At 32.7% G+C, this 8,838-nt stretch overlaps 1 pseudogene; it reads right to left on the bottom strand.

Moving 5' to 3' along the window:
* Positions 1 to 481: 481 nt before the first annotated feature.
* On the bottom strand, positions 482 to 4,094 carry LOC149528761 (pyruvate decarboxylase 1-like; annotated as a pseudogene).
* Positions 4,095 to 8,838: the final 4,744 nt, after the last annotated feature.

Genomic DNA, 8,838 nt, shown 5'->3' on the forward strand with positions numbered 1-8,838 from the left:
AGAAAAGATGTGCAGTCAATAGACACTTAATAAAACTGATTTAAGTGCAAGTACTATGCAACCATTGAGAAATCCAAGTATGCTTAAGGGTTGAGGGTAGTAGGGAGGAATTATGTACATAGTTAATAGTAGTGCAACATAGACTGGTTATGAGGGGCACTATGTGATACAAAGTTCTACGTTATGGGCACTTTGTGGAATAAGCAATGACAAAGAATTAGGGCATCATTTAAGTATTCTAGGTGGTACTGCAAAATTGCTAAAATTGTTGCCACATGGTCTAGAGAGAGAAAGAAATTCCACATCCTTCAATCTAACGTTAGTTCTCTTTTGAAACTCTGAGTGGATTTGTGTGTTAAAGCTTTGCTAGCATTGATTGTAATAGCAAGAATGGATATTCAAAGACTATTGCAATGAAGGAAGTACGCTAGTAGAGATACAAATGGTTTTGGGGAATATCAATGAAGATAGAATACAAGCCTTATGATCCTCTCAAGGTGATGGGATTGGGCCTTAAACTCATCCTATACAATGCTTGAGCATATCCCAGTGTAGCTCCAATAGACCAACCAATTGATCCATACTGCATCTGAAACTCATACCTACAAAATCAACATTAGAATGAATCATTCAACATTGACACAAGCCTTAAGAAAAATAATGTCACAAATTACTGATTCTTCAAACTAAACTTGATAACCAATTCCAAATAGGGGCATAAATAATTGCAATAAATTGTAGGAACTATTTCAGCGCAAATTTGTGACTTACAGGTAACAAGCTAGTCAGTTAGACAAATCATGTATTATAATTTTATGAACTTTTTTGTTCAAAATTTTGTTGTTCAATAGTTTCTTGGTTAGATAAACATTTTAAATCATACACTATGATCCATCATCAAAATAAATGAGTCAGAAATTTAATTATATAAACTTTTACAAGAGATTTTGCATTACCTACATTTCTCTGGGAGTTTAAGCTTTTGGAAGTTGAACCAAGAGTCACTAGTTTCTGCAATGACAACTGTCTCATTTGATAGCATGGCCTACAAATAAGAAGTTTTTACTCATTAATCTATAGGAACAACAACAAAACCAAGGATTGAAGTACCGACTGAACCATAAGTCATTTTTATGATATGTAGTGATTCTCAATCATTTTACCTGGATGTGTTTGAATAACAATTTGACTTTAAGAGCCTCATTTGGAGCACCTTTCAAGGGAACACTGTGAGGCACAAATATATGCTAATAATTATCGAAGGCCATTGTATTGTGCTTCAACTTCTTTGTGATGGCTTCTAAGAAGTCTTTCATTAATATACACCCAAAAGTAGATCCATTTGTGATAGTTACTAGATTAGGCTGCACAATTATAGCTTTCTCCTTCTTCAAGAGTAACGAATATCCCATTGAGCTATATTCATTAAAAATGGACCCTGCAAATAAGTAAGCATCTACAGACTCAACTATTTCAGCACATAATGCAGTATTGACTACACCCCAATAAGTTCTTATGAAATGTGGAAGAGTCTTTGAAACTTTACCCTTAGTCGATGGCATTGTGGCTACAACATAACCTGAAGCATTTTTCAATTTTGTAAATGCATCTTTTTCCTTAACAACCCTCGGCTTTGGACCCCTAACCAACACTTGCTTAACTATTGCATTTAGGAACTCTATAGTTGTTTCCACAGCTACTTCCAAACTTCTTGGATTGCTTAGCCTATAGTTCATGCTAGCCAAAAAAACTATTAAAAAAATGAGTTACAAGTGGCTTCAAATGCAATGAGCAATGCAAGAGTTTCATGACATACAAACCTTGCTTTCAATTTAATTAATGGATTTTGTGACCCACCAAGACCTTTCAAACATTGGAAAACTATAAGAACATGTCATGGTGAAACAAAACAAAAAGCACACTTCTAAATTCATTTTGTAAAGGGTACACACACATTAAGAAACAATGAAAAGGGAATAAAGTTTACACATCAACCCAATGTCTTGAATAATAATTTAAACCTTACTACTGTCAAACAAAGTATTGAAAATAGTGTGTGTGGTGAACCTTGCATGCTAAAAGATATACACTAGATCAACTAAGGAAGAGTTGAATATAGTATAATGAGAAAACTAATCTGACAACATTTAATATAATATGAATGAAAAAACCCTCAAATGTGTTTCATTGATTCTACAAATGAAAATGCTGATCAACCAAACCAAAGTAAACCTAAAGACATTAAGATCTTGAAAATAAAAAAAAGACAGGAGGCCAAAGACTAAAAAATCTTGATCACCCCTCAAAAGAAAATTTTTAGTCAGAAACAAGAGGCCGAGATCCACAACATGAACAATTCACACATTTAATACTTAGACATGTAGGACATTGTACAAGTACAAAAATTAAAACTAATTCCAAGCTAATCAAATTTCCACAGTCTATTTGAATATTATGTATGGCTTTTCGATTTCGATTGTGTATGTATTTTGTATTTTTTAATATCAATGGTTTAGATCATACTATGATCCATTGTCTAAGCATACAAAATATGTAATATGAGAAAAAACTTGCAATCTGCAACTACAAAAATACATTTTACATATTTTTATGTTATTACATTCTGATGATGGATCAAAGAGTGAGATTCTAAATAATGATGCTAAAAAAAGTAGAATAAAAAAAAAAGTCCATGTAGAAGAAACTAATTTACCTAAAAGGAAGAAAAAAGCCCACTTGGGAGTGAGCCATAATGGAATAGGCTCATCACAGAATGTATGGTGTGGAATGCCAAGAAGATTATAGCTAATGTTGATATAAACTTGCTTACTCTCAATAAGCACTACAAAAATGGCATGATCAGTACCTTCACAATTTTTCTCAGTAGTTTTGGGTCATTAAATTGGATAGAAAATTGATAGTAAAATGTGAAAGAGAACACACATAATGTCACATCAAAATAAGTTTGCATCCTACATATGAGTATGCATCAAAACTGAATTTTTACCTCCTCAATCTATCTATATCAATAAAGAAATAAGATGTTTTTGTAATAGAAAATTCTTGAACCCTATTCGACTATAATCTTTCAAACCTGCAAAATAAAACAAAAGCCATAAGAACTCAAAAAAAAGGATTTATTTCTAACAAACAATCACATATTCTTTGTATATACCTTAGGACATGATACAAGCTATTTCACAAGCAACACTAAACATTCCAATTTTTTTCTCATTTACTAGAGTGATGATAAACTATATGCAAAGTAGAAATAGTGCAGCATAATAGATGATTAGTATCTAGAATTTTCAATACTGAAAATTATAAAGAATGTAATACTCACAAGTGTCACTGCCTAAGAGAATGCAACCCAACTTTATCATGATCTCTGTAGCATTCATTGCATTGGGAATATCCTACTTATTTGCAAACATTAGTAACACTGCATCTCGTAGTTCATCTTGCAAGAACAAGAAACTTAAATGATAAAAAATAATTCTATGGATAACATGAAATAATTGTTAAAAGAATGAGGCCAATTTTACACATAATAACAAAGTTTCCACCCATGAGAAAGACATGAAATCTTCTTGATCCATTTTCCAATTGTGTTTATACAATCCTAAAAATTTACTTTGATAGTTCTGACCAATTATTGTTGGAAGGATTTTATTTGCTTCATCAAATGACTGTATATTGTAGTCTTGGCTTCTTGTATTTTTCAAGATAGTATCATTACTCGTCTAGTATTGTTCAATCTGAAAGGATCATATCGATATGTTGTTTTTCTATAACAGCCAAAACAAGGGGTTGTTAACCTTTACACAAACAAGGGATGAAAGCATAAACATAGGGCATCAACAACACAACAAAATAAACCTTTTCCTATGCACTTGGACAAAAGTCTAAGCAACGCTATTGTTAGGATTGCAACAAAGGAAACCCCACTACAACCTGTCAACAAGACCCAAGAGTGATTATTTAAGAGTCAGCATTATCAGTAGAATTTTGTTCAAAACAAAAGTGGGAGTAGTAACTTCAACAACATAGGCCACAAGGCTAGTGGGCATCGCACCTGAAATACGGTCTAACATCCAAAATTGTGACAAGAATGGAAGCAATAGAAGTCTAGCTCAGACCAACAGCATGAGAAGCATTAATATAATCAAAAAAAAATTCTTCTTCATTAGAGAACAAGTCCTCAAAAGGAAAATCTAAAACAGAATCAAAAGCTCTAATTGCAAATGGTTATTTTCCATGGCCCTCCATCAAGTGACAGCACCTATCCAACACAAAATGGCAATCATTAGGCATGTATCCTATAGAGATACAATCTCTACAAAAAAATGGAAAACCCTCATATTCAACGCTTCACCCATGGCCTCTCATCAACCATGATTGAAGTGGAGAGATCTCTATTTCAACTAGATTACAAACATAGAATAGCCCAAAATTGTACTAGATCCATCCAATTTTAGGAACTAGCAAAGGGAATTTCCAATGGCCTCGAGCAAAAAAACTCACAAAAGTGAAATGAAGATGAGGAAGGAAAACCCAAACATAACTCACATAGGTATAGCTCAATTTCACCAAACATTAGGGACTTCAAAGAATTAGTCACCCAACGGTGTAAATCTTAGAGGCACTAGAGACTCTAAGAATTTATAGACTATACTTTTGCACTGATAAAAGTTCATGTTATAACCACAAAATAGGACAAACTTTGCATAAGACTTGATAGCCCATGCATAGCTCCTTCAACCAAAATTTGACAGACAATTATCTAGAGCATTCAGCGGGTCTAGAACCACCAACAAGAGAAAATATCCTAGCACCTAGAAGCCTAGCTTAGCACTACACTAGGAGAGTCAAACCCCAACAAAAACCATCCAATGGATCTCTTCTAATGGGATGTGTTACAAGTATATTAAGTTCCCCTCTTTCTCTAGAGTGGAAAACATCATGAATTTTGAGTTCAGATCTACGTTATGTAATACTTCTTTACTCATGTTTAGAGACCCTTACAGTATATTTAGATTAATTATTATATCTACTCTATAATAAATGGCAATGTAATAGCATACTAGCATCAGAGTTCATAACCCACATCAAAAGTGGTTAGTTACACAAGAGGAAGCATCGAACATGGGACATGAGAAACAAATTCAGATTGATTTGTCCTCTATTATCAGAGGATCATAGTAAGGCACAACATAAATTTTCAAATATAAATAATAGTCAACTGTCATTTTACTTAGATCCTTATGAAAATGTAGCACTGAAATACAATATACATTGGAGTTAGGAATTTGGTTGACAACCAAAATCAATTGAATTGAAATAAGAAACTTCACCAAATAATCAACTAAATATGTAATTTTAAGCATATTTTGCTACTCAAAATGTTGCGACTTCTTCCTTCTTGACCTTAAACTCATGACATTTTCTAGTTTTACAAGGGGAAACACGATCTCTCCAACTGTTAGTTCTAAATGGCTTCCACCTTAGGCGCATGGAGTCTTTGAACTAGATAGATAAAATACACAACCATGTTGAAGACCATGGAAATAGAGGATAACATGGAAAATACCAAACAACATGTTGGATGATGATGAAGACTACAGTGAAGGTAGAAGATCCTAGACATCATCAATTAATACCAAACCACCAAATGGAGTATACAAACTTGAAAAGATAAGACACACCTTACAACTAAATGAAACTCTAGAAGCTACCATCAAATGGCATGACATTGAATCATTACCAACAAATGAATACAACATAGAGAAGCTACTAGATATGGTATTTCTATTCATTTTTCAAACAAAAGAATGCAGTAGGTATGCAACCACGACTAAGGAAAGTGCAATTTCACACCATTTTCCATGTTGATGGTGAGATACAAACCTGTGCAATCCAATCTCCCAAGGAATAGATAGCACCACATATTGTCATCTTTGCCAAAACAAGATTTTTCATAAAGCGATGTTAGAATAATTACTAAAATGGTCATAAATTATGTTGTTATAGTAAAAGAATACTTTAACGTAAGGAAAAAAACTATACAATATTAAAACATGATATTGTGCTTTAAAAACTAAAAAGGTACCTATAACGAAGAACTTCATTTCGACTTCCTAATTGGTTGTCACTATTAACTATAAGCTTATCTTTAAAGTTTGAGCTTCACTTGGTTTCGAGAATAGTTAAATATTCTCTACTTAACAGAGTCAACCACGTGAAGGTGGAAGCTCATTTCGCCCCTCCCCCCCCCCCCCCCCCCCCCACTAACATCACTCTAAATTCCCTATTAACATTTAATAACATTCAATTCATCCATTTTTGAAATATAACATTCAATCATTATAATCACATGATAAGATTCATTAACACGTAAAATTCATAAACACACAACATTCATGAATAATTCAAAAGTAAGTCATTCATGAATAATTCATTAACACAATATTCATTAACACCCAATATTAATGAATAATATTCATTAACAATATTCAAGAGTAAGTCATTCATGAATAATCATATCTTTTTTGCTTTCTTGCCGTATCATTTTTTCATAAAATTTCTAAGAGGAATATCAATGTCCTCGTCATCCCCATTAACATTTAATAACATTCAATTCATCCATTTTTGAAATATAGCATTCAATCATTATAATCACATGATAACATTCATTAACACATAAAATTCATAAACACACAACATTCGTGATTAATTCATAAACACGCAACATTCAAGAGTAAGTCATTCTTAAATAACTCATTAACACCCAACATTAATGAATAATATTCATTAACACAATATTCATTAACAATATTCAAGAGTAAGTCATTCATGAATAATCATTTCTATTTTTCTCTCTTGCCGTTTCTTTTTTTTCATAAAATCTCTAAGAGAAATATCAATGTCCTCGTCATCCCTCTCCTGTACTGGTTCTAACACATGTCTCCTCCTCATCCGTTCAAGAACATCATGAGGCCATTGCACCAAAGGGGGGTCCGTTGCAATAACAAGTACTCCATGAGTTAAATTTGCACCATTTTATATTAGTGAATTACGAGTTTTTATTTAAGTAAAAGAACTATAAATCAATAAATTAATTTAAAAGAACAAAACATAGATTTTCTTTACCTGAATGTGCAACATGATCTACCTACTGATCAGTCAGAACATCCTTCGACACTCATTCACCACGACATGATTCTATATCCTCAACACAAAATGGTTACACCAAGTTCAATTAAAGATGTTAAATTGTATTAATAATTATATAATTAGTTTTAAATAAAAAATGAGCACCTCCATCAATAGTACAATGCACATAAGGGGTTTCATGATGCTGCGTATGATCTATGTCACAATTAACAGGTTGCATTGCAATGTCATGCACATTATTATCAAATAAATTGTTGCTCAAGTATTCAATTTCTAATATATATGTTGGCATATTTACTTGTGCACATGATGCAAGAGACTGTTCAGTTGGGGCAATGGAAGTTTACCGTAGGCATTCAGCCACCGCTACATAGCCTTGCTTGAAGGCAATTTTTTTGTGTTCTTTTGTGGCCACCGGATTAAAATCAGCACCCTGCATTTTTTTATTAATTAACAAAATTATTTTCATTTTATAAATCATTTTTCTTTGCAATTCATTTATTGCTACTTACAAAGTGTGCTTTGATTTTTGAATATCCCCCAAAGCCAAGTCTGTGCTGCCCAACCTTTTCCAACCTCACCTTTGTTGCCTTTGATGTGTCCTACAACCTATGAAAAGTTTGAAATATGTTAGATGATATAGATATAAAGATCAGTACTAAATAGTGGATTATTATATGGTATGAAGGTTTTAGCATAAAGTAGCATGTTCCACCAAAAATATGAAAAAAGGGAAGAAATTATAGCATCATACCTTTAATTGACATGTGTAATCATGCTATTTATCCATAGAGTTCATGCTAAGTATTTATCCATATTCTGACATGCCTCTCCATAAAATTACACATCAATTTTGACAGTCTATATTATCCATTGTCACACAAAGTAAACGATAAGCTAAAAGTTGAAACAACTAGTAAATTTTATAGATTAAATTTTTATCCCTACATTCCACACTCAAAGTGTTTTTATCCCCAAGGCTGCAATAGGTATAAACTTGAGGGCAAATGTCAAATTTCAGATTGTTTTAGTAGCATTCCTTTTTACCCATAGCTGAAAAGTAAGTATTTTTTTGTTTTCAATTTAAAAGACATCACCTTTGTGTATCAAGTGCTTCTTTAGCCTCCACACTACATGGAATAGATTTTATAAATGGTGGTTGTAACTGAAACAAAATCCTCACTGATTTGCTAAGATAACTACCAACTAACAGGAACTAGCTAGCATTGTTCCAGCAGAAGACTCACGACTTAAGACTTGTCTTAATCTATGTTAATTTTGATTGCTTCTAGCAGTGGAGCACCATTCAGAATGTTTGAGAAGATCAGAAACATTACATCATAGTTTGGAGGATGTTTCGTATAGTCTACATCCACAACAAATGATTTAAAAACTGACACTTGGATAGAAAACTATTTAGATAAGCTTCAACTATTCTTAAAAGTCACACAGTAAAAGAAGAATTAAGGATAGAAAAAAATAAAAAGTCAACTTTAACACTTTTATTGTAGAAATTAAAAAAATTAGTATGAGAAGGAATTGTCACAAGAACTACTAGTGGCCATTATAATGGTCTCTCCTCCCTCGAAGGATGTTCTTGTGGTTGCTGAACATCAGGGTGTGGTGCCTGACTAACTACCCCTATAGGATCAATTATATGAGGAA

Source organism: Cupressus sempervirens, chromosome 11, assembly GCF_028749045.1.
Source record: "Cupressus sempervirens isolate cs-2001-9-10 chromosome 11, ASM2874904v1, whole genome shotgun sequence".
Taxonomy (NCBI): Eukaryota; Viridiplantae; Streptophyta; class Pinopsida; order Cupressales; family Cupressaceae; genus Cupressus; species Cupressus sempervirens.